Here is a 15,699-nt window from a genome sequence, read left to right as displayed (position 1 = left end):
GTCCTCGTGGGAGTTTACAATATGAGAAAAGGAGGGATTACTAAGCCTATTAAATCAAAGGCCACCATTTACAAGGGACAGTAACAGGAGCCAATTGAAAAGATGGGTGGAGGTTAAAGTCCTTACTTGAATACAGCAGGTCTCGAAGAGACGCACAAGTTACTACTTATGTAACGATATATCTGTAAGAGACATTAGTTAGTGATAGATTCCTTACCTTAGAATATCCCCAGGCGTCAGACTGGATCCGGAAATTTTTTGCGTAGCAATACCCCTGCGCGCCGGCAGGCGTCGTCGGCGTCGTTGGCACCGGAATGACGTCGTCGGAGTACTTAGACGCCGCCCATGTGCGCTGACGTCAGTTCTGATACACAGCTTTTCCGCGCCAGATACGCAGAGCCATGATAGAACCAACACTGGTGCCATGAAACTAGGGCCCTGAAAGGGGATGACCTTAACCCTAGGTATCGGTTCGCAGAACGGGGAGGATGGGTGGGTCGGTATCACGAACTAATGTCTCTTACAGATATATCGTTACACAAGTAGTAACTTGTGCATCTGAAAGAGACACGTTAGTGATAGATTCCTTACCTTAGAATAGATACCCCAGCAATACCAACCCCGGTGGTGGGTCTGTGAACCAATAATCACACCAGAAAGTCCTGGAGGACGGAACGGCCAAAGAAGCCATCCCTCCGGACTTGACTGTCCAGGCAGTGGTGTCTTGCAAACGTGTGCAGCGAGGCCCACGTAGCTGCCTGGCAAATGTCCTGCAAGGACACTCCCCGGCCCAGGGTAGTTGTAGTAGCCGTGGCCCGGGTGGAATGAGCCCGCAATCCAACAGGGGGCTCCTTTTTAGCCAAAGAGTAACATGCCTGGATACACAAGATGATCCACCGTGAGATGGTCCGCTTGTGCACCGCCTTTCCCTTCTTAGCGCCCACGTAACCAACAAAGAGTTGGTCATCCACCCGGAACTGGCGTGTGCGATCCAAATAGAATGAAAGCGCACGTTTTGGGTCCAGACGGTGGAGCCGCTCTTCTTCTTTAGAGGTATGCGGTGGCGGAAAGAAGGTGGGCAAGGTGATAGACTGCCCGATATGGAAGGCTGTGACAACCTTGGGCAGGAAAGATGGCTTAGTACGTAACACAACCTTGTCCGGATGGACAGAAAGAAAAGGGGGTGTACAGGAAAGAGCCTGGAGCTCACTCACTCTCCTGGCAGAGGTGATGGCATCCAGGAAGGCAGTCTTCAAAGTAAGAAGACGAAGAGGACAGTTGTGAAGTGGCTCAAAGGGAGCGCACATCAGAAATGTAAGCACAAGGTTCAAGTCCCACTGAGGCATCACAAACGGAACAGGAGGGAATGTGTGTGTGATGCCCTTCAGAAATCGATTTACAATAGGGGACTTGAACAAAGAAGGTTGATCAGGCAGCCTTAGAAAGGCTAAAAGGGCAGAAAGGTAGCCCTTGATAGTGCCCACAGCAGAGCCCTGCTGGGCAAGAGAAAGAAGGAAGAGAAGAACCTCAGAAAGAGGGTCAGCAAGAGGATCCACAGCCTTTGCTGTGCACCATGCCACAAATCTGTTCCACCTGCAGGCGTATACCGACTTTGTGGATGGACGCCTGGCTGCCAGAATGACATTACAGACTTCAGGAGGCAAGTCAAATGGCCTCAACTGTCGCCGCTCAATCTCCAAGCATGGAGGTGGAGACTGGACAGGTTAGGGTGGAGGACCGTCCCCTGCTGCTGCGACAGAAGGTCCTCCTGAAGAGGCTGACGTACCGGGGGATCGACTGACATACTGAGTAGCTCTGGATACCAGTACCTTCATGCCCAGTCCAGAGCCACAAGGATGACTTGTGCCCGGTCGCGCCTGATCTTCTTCAGCACTGTGGGCAGAAGTGGTATAGGCGGAAAGGCGTACAACTCCACACGCGACGAAAAGCGTCGCCGAGCGAGTGCTGCCTTGGAAATTCCAATGCGCAGAACTGATGACATTGCGCGTTCTCTTCGGTGGCGAATAGATCTAACCAAGGCTCTCCCCATCGCTGAAAGAGGCCTTGCGCCACGTCCGAGTTCAGACGCCATTCGTGATCCATCATGCACCGACGGCTGAGTTCGTCCGCCTTGGCGTTCAGAGAACCTGCCAGGTGTTGAACCACCAGGGTCACGCCCTGCTGTTCCAGCCACTGCCAGAGGCGCAGAGCCTCCTGGCAAAGGGTCCACGAACCCCACCTCGCCCTGTTTGTTGCAGTACCACATGGCGGTGGTGTTGTCCGTGAACACCTGCACTACACTCCCCCAGACAGAGGGGAGGAATGCCTTCAGTGCTAGACTAATCGCCCGCAGCTCCAAAAGGTTGATATGGAGCTGGGACTCCACCGGAGACCAGAGGCCTCTGATCTCCGCCTCTCCCATGTGGCCTCCCCAGCCCTGGAGTGATGCGTCCATCACAACTACGTGCTCCGGCTGGAGAAGGGAGAGGGATCTGCCGCTGACCCAATCGCAGTCCGTGAGCCACCACTGCAGCTGTCTCGCAGTGCCCTCCGAGATCAGGACATGGTCGGAAAGGTTGCCCTGATGCTGGGCCACTGAAACTTCAGGTGCCACTGCAGAGCCCGCATCCGCCACCGAGCGTGATGCACCAGAAGGATGCAGGAGGCCATCAGCCCTAGAAGCCGCAACGTCAACCTGACCGATACCCGGGATAAAGGCTGAAAGAGTGGAATCAGAGCCTGAATATCCCGGACCCGCAGTTCGGGAGGATAAACCCGAAACTGTGCAGAGTCGAGAACCGCTCCGATGAAGAGGAGCTTCTGAGAGGGGCACAGGTGTGACTTTGGCACATTGATGGAGAACCCCAGCTGATGCAGGAGGTCTGCCGTCGTCTGGAGGTGGCTGACGACTGTCTGGGGCGAGCCCGCCTTCAACAACCAGTCGTCGAGGTAGGGGAAGACTGAAACCCCTAACCTGCGCAGATGAGCTGCGACCACCGCCATCACCTTTGTGAACACCCGTGGGGCGCTGGTAAGGCCGAAGGGGAGCACGGTAAACTGAAAGTGCTCGTGGCCAACTGTGAACCGCAGGTAGCGCCGGTGGGCCGGCAGGACGGGAATGTGGAAATAAGCATCCTGCAAGTCCAACGCTACCATCCAGTCGTCTGGGTCCAGGGCAGCTAGGACCTGAGCTAGTGTCAGCATTTTGAACTTCTCCTTCCGGAGGAAGCCGTTGACGTTCCGTAGGTCCAAGATAGGGCGTAGGCCCCCTTTGCCCTTCTTGGGTACCAGAAAGTAGTGGGAGTAACAACCACACCCTACTTCTGGCCCAGGAACGCACTCGATGGCCCCCTTGGCCAAGAGGGCCGTAACTTCCTCCTGCAGAAGTCGCAAATGATCCCCCGATACTCGGTGGCATTGCGGCGGCATGGCTGGAGGGGACGCCTCAAAGGGGAGGGAGTAGCCCCTTCTGACGATTTGCAGCACCCACCCGTCCGACGTGACATTGCGCCAGTGGAAGAGGTGATGGCGAACCCTGCCACCCACGGGCGTCACATGGGCCTGAAAACACAGACTAGGAAGGTTTTGAGGCAGGTGCTGCGGAGGGAGGTGTGGACTGGGCTCGCCGTTGTCCCCGACCGCCGTTACGGCAGTTTCCACGGCCGCCACCGCGCTGTTGAACATTCTGCGGTGCGTGGCTGGCAGCTCGTGTGGGGGCGCCCCTTCCGTGGCCACGAAAGGAGCGAAAGGCACCCGATTGCTGGCGTGGGGCCGAGAGGCCCAAGGACTTGGACGTAGCCCTGGAGTCCTTAAAACGCTCAAGCGCATGGTCTGCCTTGTCACCAAAGAGGCGACGGCCATCGAACGGCATGACCAGAAGAGTGGACTGGACATCGGCCGAAAAGTTGGCGGTCCTCAACCAGGCGTGGCGTTGAACCGCCACCGTCGTTGCCATCGCCCTGCCCAGTGAGTCCGTGGTATCCAGCCCACACCGGATGGAATATCGCGCTGCATCTCGACCCTCCACAAGGGCTTGGGCGAGTTTAGCCCGGACCTCCTCCGGGCATTGTGGCAGCATGTCCGCGACCGTGTCCCACAGGGTGTGGGTGTAGCGTTCCTATCCACAGGCGGACCTGAGGCGGGCTTGGACCAAGTGCCCACAAGAACGTCACACAAGGCCTCATTAAACAGCAGCAGAGGCTCACTGGAGCTTGCCTGCGGTTTAAGGACTTCAGTGAGGAGGTTAGTCCTCACGGCCGCGACGGGGAGCTCAAGATTTAAGGCCTTAGCTGCCCTCGTCAACACTACACTGTAAGCAGCCCCCTCCCCCGTAGCCACGGTTGGAGGGGAGACAAATCTAGTGTCTGGCGAAGTGTCAATACCACTGGCTCCCCAAGCTCATATGTCCAGTCCTCTTGAGACTGGCACTCCTCTGCCAGAGGGACCGCAGACCCCTCCCAATCACCCTCGTCACCCATCTCCTGTAGAACAGGGTCAACAGACGGGGCCTCCTCATGGAAATAAAAATCTCCAAAGGCCGTCGGAAGCGGCGCCGCTCCGGCGCCAGAGTCGGACCGAAGGGAACATTGGGGACGGCGTCCACAAGGGGCGCCGGGGGCGACACCCACGGGGCCGGCGACGGTGAGGTGTGAGGTCGACCGGCGACGACCCGGAAGCGGATCCGGCGAGGTCCTGCGGCGCCGGGACCGAAGCACCCGACCCGCTAGGGCCTCCAGCCGGGGCCGCTGGACCCGAAGGCGCCACGGGACCCGGCTGAGGAGGGAGGGACCTCATGGCCATGAGGTACCGCTCGACCTCCTCTGGCGTCACGCCATGCCCAGGGACCCGAAGGTGTGGGGCAGGTGGCGACGCCTGCGACTCAGTCGGAGCCGCGTGGGTGGTGTCACCCGAACCCCCAGCCGCATTGTGCGAGCGTCGGGGTGGGTCGGAGGAACGATGACGCCTTTCCGACCTCTCATGCCTCTTACCTGAGGACTTGGATCCCGATGACCGATGTCCACTCCCGGAGCTGCGAGGACTCCAACCCCGCGACAGGTCCCTCGACCTCCCGTGGGACCGGGACCTTGAGCGGTGCGTGGCCGACTGCCGGAGCTCGAGCCGCTTGCGGGACCGCTCCCGCCTAGCTTTCGACGTCAGGGCCCGGCAGTCGAAGCAGGTACGGTCGTCGTGGTCGAGGCCTAAACACTTCAGGCACCGGCGATGGGGGTCGGTAAACGACATCAGTCGGTCGCACTTGGAACAGGGTTTGAACCCGGGCATCCCTACCTGCACCGTCGGAGTCGAAGACTCGAGTAGAGAAATTATCAAAAAGTGTAGTCAAAAAAGACTAAGGGGTAGAGCTTCTCCGGATCTACGCTAGCTGGCGCGGAAAAAAGAAGAACTGACGTCAGCGCGCATGGGCGGCGTCTTAAGTACTCCGACGACATCATTCCGGCGCTGACGACGGACGCAGAGCCGCGGACGACGCCTGCCGGCGCGCAGGGGTATTGCTACACAAACATTTTCCGGATCCAGTCTGACGCCTGGGGATATTCTAAGGTAAGCAATCTTTCTGTAGTAGGGGATCTCTGTGTATAGTCATAATCTAGTGAATAGTCCCGCCCATGTGCGAGGACCCCGGCAATCAAAAATAATCTCTTAAGTTGTCAGAAAATTGCAGAACTGCAAAGACACTTAAGAGAGAATTTAAAGACAAATAATGCAGCCTATATCCACAGGCTACACTGTCCAGTACTTCAACTAGAAATTCCACCAAAAATCCACAAACAGCAAAGCCTGTCCAGATTTCCCTTGCTTTAACAGCAAAACCCCTCTGGAATGATAGAGAGGAAGGAATGGACAGACAAGCCCCATAGGCTGCCAGTATGTGGCTTAAATAGGATACTGTGCCTTTAAGAGAACTTTCCAGAACTTCTCCCAGTATCCCAGAATGCACAGCAGGTCCCTCTTACTTTCAGTTCTTTTTTCCGGCTCCTGCTAACAGGACCCTGGTGCATTGAGCTCTCCTTTTTTCAAGGGTTTATTGGATTTTTGTGCACTTTTGGCTTTAAAAGTGTTTTCTATTTTGTACTTGGCGTTTCCCTTCACTGCTGTGTATTTCTTCAGGTTTTTTAGGGCTCTAAAATGCCTGCTCTCTTCGACAAGTGCCCAGCATGTGGAAGGAAGAAGGCCAAGTCTGATCCGCACGACGTCTGCATACTCTGCCTCCCTGAAGCACATGTCCCTGAAGATTGTGACATCTGCCAGACCTTTACTACAAGGACCCTGAGGGACAGGCTGAAGATTAGGCTTCAAGGCCTGGAAGAGAGGCGACTGCAGGCTGCAGGTGGGTCTGGGCAGGCTGGCAAGGCTCCCTCTGCCCCTGCTGAGGTCTCTGGGGGGCTCCCCAGAGGCAGGAAGCCCAGCAAGAGATCCCGGTCTCCGTCGACGTCGATCGCATCGACGACGACGTCGAGAGGGATGACGACGGTGTGTTCCCCTTCTCCCCAGGGCTCCGGGTCAAGACAGCGTGGATGGTCGACGTCGAGAGGCCTGGTTAGGCCGCCGTCGAAGTCACCGCCGACGGCGTCTTCGTCGGCGTCGAGCCATCGACGTCGAAGAAGGACCGACAAGCACCGGCGCTCGCCGTCAAAGCGACACCGCCGGTCGCCGTCGAGGGGATCCTCGACGTCGAGAACCGCGAGGAAACGGTCGACGCGAAGGAAAAGTCGACGCTCGTCGTCGAGGACTGACCGTTCGTCGTCGAGGTGGCGACGGTCGACGTCGAGGAAGAGGCACTCGACGTCGAGGAGATGGCGTTCGACGCCGGGGTCGACGTTTGACACCTGAAAAACGACGCTCGACGTCGAGCAGAAAGAGGTTGGCGTCCCCGAGGGGTTTCACCTCCCCTAAACAGCGCAGAAGGGATTCTGGTGCGAAAAGTCACGCTGGATCTGGTGAAGGACACCGGAGGCGTCTCTCACGTTCTGGGGGGTCTGGTTCGCAGTCTCCTCCCCCGAAGAAGTCACCGGGCTCGGTGTACTCGGTGGTCTACACACCACCTCGGCCTAACACTCCTCCTCCTCTATGTAAGGAGGCTCCTCCGTCCAATCCGCCGCTACCTCCACTACCTCCGCTTCCTCCTGCGGGGCAACCTCCTCCACCGGTCCCACCTCGTGGGCCCTCTCCTCGTCCGGAGGTACCTCCGGTCCTACCACCGAGATCGGTGTCACTGCCTCCGCTTCCTACACCGCCTAAAGGGACTCCAAAACCTAAACCCCAGGATAGGCCACGGAAGACGCCCCCACGGAAACCGGTGGAGCGCCCACGTGCTGGGAGATCGCGCTCTCGTTCCAGGAGGAGGGAACGATCGCGCAACAGGTCGTCCACACGGTCGAGACGACGCCACAGGAGGCACAGATCTCGTTCACGGACAAGGTCTTCAGGGACCAGGGACTATTCTCCGACCTTGTCGGATTCGCCAGAAACGAGGGTGTCACCGATTGATGATCTGGTGTCTTTCCAGGACGTACTTTTACGAGGTGCAGCGAAGTTGGGCATTGCCTTGACGGTGCCCAAGACATCGGTGATCTTCGAGACGCTGCACCAGAAACATTTGTCTCGGCCGTTACTACCACTGGTACCGGGCCTGGAAGAACCGGCCATGGATCTTTTTCTCACCCCGGCGGTGACTAAGGCGGCACCCTCGAGACTGCAGAAAAAATACCGGGCTCCGGAATCGGATCCAGCCTTTCTAAGGGTGGAGCCCCCTCCAGATTTGGTGATTGTGACGGCAGCCCGTAAGCAGCATGCCACCACTCCGTCCTCCACAGTTCCACCAGATAAGGAATCTAGGTGGCTGGATTCGTCTGGGAGAAAGGTTTGTGGGACTTCGGCGACTTCCATGAAGGCCGCTAGTGCCACGGCCTTGTTGGGACGGTATGACAGAGCCCTCTGGGAATCCCTACAACAGTTTGTGGAACATCTACCGCGTGACAAGCGAGAAGACTTCCAGGAGGTGTTGAATGAGGGGATGTTGGTGGCAAATCAGGTCATCAGTGCTGCAGCCGACTCTTCCCTGCTGGCGGCGCATGGTTTCTGCCATGGGATTAACCAGCGAAGACACGCCTGGCTCCGCCTCACTTCCCTAAAACCGGACGCACACAAAGGGTTGCCAATCTACCGTTCTCTGGCGAGACCCTGTTCGGAAAACACGCGGATGATGAAATGGCCCGCATGAAGGCGAAGGCCGAAACCCTCACAGCGGTGGGTTTGGAAAAACCCAAGGAGACCAAGAAGTCGTACCGCCCGTTCCAACGGCGGTACGGTGGCCAAGGCAGAGGGCGTGGACAGTCTTCGCAACAACAGCAGCAGCAACAACAGCAGCAGTTCAGAAGACCGTTCCAGAAGCGCCAGAGAGGTAGAGGCGGCCACCAGTCGGCAACAGCGACTAAAGGCCAGACCGGGTCTAGACCCTGAGCGCTTACTTCCCCTGCAACTGTTACCCAGTCCGGGGGGGGGGGGGAGCATTCAATTTTTTCTGGCAGAGTGGAGAAAAATTACTCAGGACAAGTGGGTGCTGAATATTGTTTGCAATGGATACAGTCTTCGGTTCACCAGCCCGCCTCCATCAATCCCACCGGTCAGCTCGCTGTTTCAACTTCACGAGCTCCAGGCGGAGGCAGATATCCTGCTAAGGAAAAGGGCGATAGAAGATGTACCTCGGTCTCAAAGAGGAAGAGGTCTGTACTCCCGGTTCTTTCTGGTTCGAAAAAAGGACAAGAACGAGTTCAGGCCCATTCTGGATTTGCGGCAGGCAAACAAGTGGATTCGCGGAGAAAAGTTTTGCATGCTGTCGTTGCATCAGATTTATCCTCAGTTGCAACGTGTGCCATAGACCTCCAGGATGCATACTTCCACGTGCCCATTGCATGCAAACACAGGAAGTTCCTGCGATTCCAAGTGGGCACCAATCACTATCAATACACAGTACTGCCATTCAGACTGAAGTCTGCGCCGAGAACGTTCTCCAAGTGCATGGCGGTGGTAGCGGCGCACCTGAGAAAGAACAAGGTGTTTGTCTACCCGTACCTGGACGATTGGTTGATCAAGGCCTCCTCCTTCTCGGAAGCGCAAGCTCACTTCCAGAAGACGTGCGTTCTACTGAATAAGCTGGGGTTGCACATCAACATGTCCAAGTCTGTCCCGACTCCGGTCCAGACTCCGGTCCAGTGCATACAGTTCTTGGGAGCCTCCATCAATACGCTGTCAGCAAGCGTGTCTCCTTCGGAGGAGCGACGATTATCACTGCTTCGGAAGGCTCAGGCTCTTATGACAACTCCATCTACAACAGTGAGGACGGTGTCTTCTCTACCGGGATCGATGGCCTCCTGTATCTTCCTCACGTGATACCATTGCAGGAGTGCTTGGAGGATCAGTGGGATCAGAGGAGAGGATCTTGGGACGACAAGATACGACTGTCTCTGCATGCTCTTCAGTCTCTGAAGTGGTGGTGTTCGGCGGAGAATCTCCTGAGATGGGGTTCCCTTCCACAAGGGCATTCCGACGCAGACTATCGTGACGGATGCGTCTCTCCACGGCTGGGGGGCGCACTCCGGAGACTTACAGATTCAAGGGACGTGGTCTCCGACTGAGTCCACGTACCACATCAATTTCCTGGAACTCAGAGCTGTTCACTTGGCGCTGAAGGCCTTTCTTCCGTCCTTCCAGACCAACTCCCTACTTGTACAGACGGACAATACGACCACGATGTATTACCTCAACAAGCAGGGGGGCTCGAGATCGCGCACCCTGTCGCAGGAAGCACAGGCGATCTGGCACTGGCTTCTGGCCAGAGGACTGACAATAACGGCTACCCATCTACCAGGTGTGCAGAATGTTCAGGCAGACACACTGAGCAGACTGATTCAGGAAAACCACGAATGGGTGATAAACGACGAAGTACTAGGAGAAGTCTTCGCAAGGTGGAGGACTCCAGGTGTAGATCTGTTCGCCACCGCCGAAAACAGCAAATGCCGAGACTTCGCCTCCAGGTACTACCAGCCGGGGACGCTGGGGAATGCGTTATGGATCAACTGGTCGAACAGCTTTCTGTATGCTTTTCCACCCATTCCCCTGATTCCGACGGTTCTCATCAAGCTGTCCCAGTCCAGGGCGCGGATGATACTGATTGCCCCGGAATGGCCCAGGCAGTGGTGGTTCACGGACCTGCTTCACCGGTCTCTCCTTCCTCACATGCGGCTGCCGTGCAGGCCGGACCTTCTCACGAAGTTCGGGGGCAGATGTTGCACCCCAACCTCTCATCTTTGAGTTTGGCAGCATGGCTCCTGAGATAGTGCAATATGGATATTTGAATCTCCCTGCAGATTGTATGGACATACTGAAGGAGTCTGAGAGACCTTCCACTAGGACTTCTTATGCGTACAAGTGGAAGAGATTTGTATCTGGTGCAAGTCCAAGAACTATGATCCGACGACATGTAAGGAAGATGTCATCCTTCCTTATCTTCTACAGTTGGCGCAGTCTGGCCTTAATGTCCATTCCATTAAGGTTCATCTCGCTGCATTGACTGCCTACAGGAAATGCCCTTCACAGACTTCCTTTTTCCAGATCCCTGTGATCAAAGACTTTCTGGAAGGCTTGAAGAAAGTGTTCCCTCCTGTCAGGCTTCCTTCGCCTTCATGGGAATTGAATGTGGTGCTGTCCAAATTGATGAAGGAACCTTTTGAACCTATTCATAAGGCTTCGTTGCAGCACCTGTCCTGGAAGGCGGCGTTCCTCGTTGCCATTACATCGGCCCGCAGGTGTGAAATTCAGGCATTGTGTTGCCAAGAACCTTATACTGTATTTCATGCTGCTAAGGTTGTTATGCGTACTCACCCTAAATTTCTTCCCAAGGTTATTTCTGATTTTCATGTCAACCAGACCATAACTTTGCCTAGGTTTTTTCAGAACCCTTCATCTCCAGCGGAAAGGTCGTTGCATTCCCTGGATGTTAGGAGGGTGTCGAAATTTTATTTGGATAAAACTAAAGATATTCGTAGGTCAGACCAATTGTTTATTTGCGACCTCTAAGCAGTCTATCTCTAGGTGGATTGTGTCCTGCATACAATTGTGTTACCAAAAAGCTAATAAGACCTTAGGGGGTAAACCTAAGGCTCATTCCACCAGGGGCAAAGCTGCCATGACAGCTCTGCTCCGTAATGTTCCAATTGCAGAAATCTGCAAGGCGGCCACTTGGAAGTCGGTCCATACCTTTGCTAAGCATTACTGCCTGGACACTGATGGCAGGGCAGACGCTCAGGTTGGGCAGGCTTCGCTGCGAAATCTGTTCGCACAATAGTGGTGTTATTTCTCTTTTCTCCACCGCCGCTTTGGTGTGGGGATGGGCTTGCCATTCTATTCACTAGATTATGACTATACACAGAGATCTACTACAGAAGGAGTAGTTTCTGTCCTGTAACTCCAGTTCTGTAGTAGGGGTATCTCTGTTATAGTCATAAGCGCCCGCCCTCCTCCCCGGTGGAGAGAGATATTCATGTAAGGAATGCTACAGGTCTGGCGTGTTACGCCTTCCAAAAGAACTGAAAGCAAGAGGGACCTGCTGTGCATTCTGGGATACTGGGAGAAGTTCTGGAAAGTTCTCTTAAAGGCACAGTATCCTATTTAAGCCACATAATGGCAGCCTATGGGGCTTGTCTGTCCATTCCTTCCTCTCTATCATTCCAGAGGGTTTTTGCTGTTAAAGCAAGGGAAATCTGGACAGGCTTTGCTGTTTGTGGATTTTTGGTGGAATTTCTAGTTGAAGTAATGGACAGTGTAGCCTGTGGATATAAGCTGCATTATTTGTCTTTAAATTCTCTCTTAAGGGTCTTTGCAGTTCTGCAATTTTCTGACAACTTAAGAGATTATTTTTGATTGCCGGGGTCCTCGCACATGGGCGGGACTATTCACTAGATTATGACTATAACAGAGATACCCCTACTACAGAACTGGAGCTACAGGACAGAAACTACTCCATCACTAACGTGTCTCTTTCAGATAGCGCAAGCACTGTGTAGGCGAGACTTAATAAATAGATGTTGGTATCTAATGTCAGTCCCAAAGCGCGGTAGTGAAATGCAAAATAAAATTTACTTCTTGGCCTTCTGACTTTTTTCTTGTAAGCAGGCACAGGTTAAACAGTCCCCTGGGTGAGAGGGCAGAGATAGCCTTTCAGATGCAAAAGGAAGCATCTCTTGCTAACGGGCAAACATTAACACTCCTTGGAAAACCAGCATACTAAAAGAACCTAATTTACCAGACAGAGAGAGCGATAGAAGCAAATCCTGTCGAGAGACACATGCAAAGGAAAAACAAACAAAGGCAACATTATATGCAACAGAAAAACCTGATAAAAAAAGATTTTAACATAAAAATTGTCTTCTACTTTTTTTGTGCTTGCACTGCTGGCAACTACTTCCTGCCTGTTCTCATGCTTGTTTGTTATAATTTTTTTGTAATGCGGGAGCGGAACATAAATAACGGGGGAGTGAATGTTGGAAAACAGTAATTTAATTAGAACACGAGCAGCGGACAGACACTAGGGGAGAATCAACAGATGTCAGATTCCAAGGGCAGACTGACGTGATGCTTAGGTGGTGCACTGGTGCAAAATGGTGGTGGTGAATGATGTTTGGTGCTCAGATGGTGACACTATATGGTGTGGATTGGAGGTATGTTTGGATTGTGGAGTTTTGGAGTTGAAATATGTTGTTTGGTGTGTAATTATGCGGTGTTTATTGGAAATGTGTGTAGTTGAATTGTGTGGCCTGGAACTGTGGTGTTCTGTGAAATTATGCTTAGTGAACATGTGTCATGGTGTGGAGTGCATTTTGCATGAAGTGCAGTGTAATTGTGTAGCATATAATTATGTGGCACTGAGTGGTATTGTGTGGAGTGTATGTTGCATTCAGTAAAGTGTAATTATGGGGCACTGAGTGGTATTTGGAGTGTATGTTGCATTGAGTGCAGTGTAATTATGTAGCATATAATTATGTGGCACTGAGTGGTATTGTGTGGAGTGTATGTTGCATTCAGTAGAGTGTAATTATGTGGCGTGTAATATGTGGCACTGAGTGGTACTTGGAGTGTATGTTGCATTGAGTGCAGTGTAATTATGTGGCGTGTAATTACGTGGTACTGAGTGGTATTTGGAGTGTATGTTGCGTTGAGCGGAGTGTAATTATGTACCATATAATTATTTGGCACTGAGTGGTATTGTATGGAGTGTATGTTGCATTCAGTAGAGTGTAATTGTTTGGCGTGAAATTATGTGGCACTGAGTGGTATTTGGAGTGTATGTTGCATTGAGTGCAGTGTAATTATGTGGTGTGTAATTATGTGGCACTGAGTGGTATTTGGTGTGTATGTTGCGTTGAGTGCAGTGTAATTATGTAGCATATAATTATGTGGCACTGAGTGGTATTGTATGGAGTGTATGTTGTATTCAGAAGAGTGTAATTGTGTGGCGTGTAATTATGTGGCACTGAGTGGTATTGTTTGGAGTGTATGTTGCATTGAGTGCAGTGTAATTATGTAGCATATAATTATGTGGCACTGAGTGGTATTGTGTGGAGTGTGTGTTGCATTGAGTGCAGTGTAATTATGTGGCGTGTAATTATGTGGCACTGAGTGGTATTTGGAGTGTATGTTGCATTGAGTGCAGTGTAATTATGTGGCTTGTAATTCTCCAGTATTACATCTTTCATAGATTCACATGCTTTTATCTTCCCCGTCGTCATGGTGGGAGTCTCACGGTAACAGAATGACCAAAGCAGTATCATAGAGAAGACAAAACTGTATAGAAAAGCCCCTAGGGACTGTAGTACTTGGTAACTAGACCTCCTCATTGTTTGGTCCAAAAGTCAGCCAATCAGCATTGCTGCCCTGCCCTCACACTCCCCAGCAGAAGCTTCCTGCCTCAGATTTCCAACCGCCTTCGTGTGAGAAAGGAGTCACCCTGAGCTCTGCTCAGTTTGCTGTTCCAGTGTGAACTATTGACCTTTAGTTTTTCAACTGTATAATCTTCTGGACTAAGGTATTGTGTGTACCTATTTCTTTTATGATGGCTGAAAGCTCTAAGAAGAGACTTTTCAGGCCTTGCAGATCCTGTGGAAAGGCTAGGCTTTTCTCTGAAGACCCTCACAAGGACTGCTTATATTGCCTCCATCCAAAGCATGTGGCTAAGGATTGTAAATATTGTAGAACCTTCTCTGCTAAAACTCTGAGGGACAGAGAGGCTTGTCTGCTGTTGTGGCTCACATTCTGGGGAAATGGTGGAGTCTAAGAAGGCTAAATCTAAGGTGAAGGAAGCCTCATCTCTCCCTCCTACTCCCATCAAGAAGTCGTCAGGTCAGAAGGGGGCAGGGTCTGCTCCGTCGACCAGTTCCCTGGTTTCTGATGTAAAATCTGTGGCAAAGACTTCAGCTCCGTCGACGACTTCACTGCCGACGACTACTATTTCGACGACGACAGCCGCGTCGACGAAGGGAACTAAGACTGTATCGACGACGACTACTTCAACAAGTTTGATCATACCGTCGACGAAGAAACCGCCGACGACACCGTCGATGACGAAATCGGTGCCGAAGTCGTCGACGACCCCGTTGACGACGGCCCCGTCGACGATGGCTTTAGTGACGTCTGCTCCGTCGACGACGACTCCGTCGACGACGAGTGTAATTTCAACGGCAAAGGCGTTTAAATGACCGCAATCGAAGACGTTGATATCCTTTCGCTTATTTCAGTCGTCGAGAGGTTCGGCAACCATAAGCAAATCTGCAGAATTCACGTCATGGACGCAGATTTCGCCTCTACCCCCATCTTCTTTCGTGGAGCAGGATTCAGAAGGAGAGGAGTCGTCTGGAGTGGCCTACAGTCCCACGCAACTTAAAGTAAAGAGCCAGGACACAGACGATGAGGAGGTGTTTTCCTTTAAGGAGAGAGCTCAGTCTCATTCTGCAAGATATGAATCTTTCCAGGAGACTTGTGACTATGCTGAGGAAGATGAGCAGCAGGAAGAGTCGCGAGAGGAGTCGCAAGAAGAGTCAGTCTCCATTCCTTAAGCTTTGGTTTCTGACCTGAGATTCATGATTAACGACTATTATCGTCGTTTCCCAGAGGCGAATAAGCCTATCCCATCTACGCCGGCACCTGCAACACAGCCTCCGAGAACCCATTCTACTCCTCACACGCAGTCTGTGAGGTCACCTCCAGTGGTCACGATCAGGGATGACCTAACGGACACTGACGATGAAGAGCAACCTGAGGAAGGTGAAATCCTTCAAGATTCTACGGGAGGTCAGGAATGGCATGAGTACATTTTGCCGTCTCATCCTTCACCTACTCCTTCACCAACCACTTCTCCTCCTCAGGATATCTGAGGTTTCCATGACATTATGGAAAAAGTAGTCAAGAGATTTGACCTGGAAATGGAGGTCAAAGAAACTGAATGTTTCTTATATGATTTTAAGGATGACGCCAGAAAGTCTGCTCGTTCAATCCCGATCATCCCTCACCTTTGGGAAGAGGGACTAAGGATTTTGAAGACGCCGGCCTCCATCACAGTTTCGGTTCCTAGAATCGAAAAGAAGTATAGAGCACCAGAGTCTTCTCCGGCCTGCCTGATAGGACACCCGA

The sequence above is a fragment of the Lissotriton helveticus genome, chromosome 3_1 (genome assembly GCF_964261635.1).
Source record: "Lissotriton helveticus chromosome 3_1, aLisHel1.1, whole genome shotgun sequence".
Taxonomy (NCBI): Eukaryota; Metazoa; Chordata; class Amphibia; order Caudata; family Salamandridae; genus Lissotriton; species Lissotriton helveticus.
The sequence above is the reverse complement of the archived record's forward strand: the minus strand, read 5'-3'. Positions refer to the sequence as shown.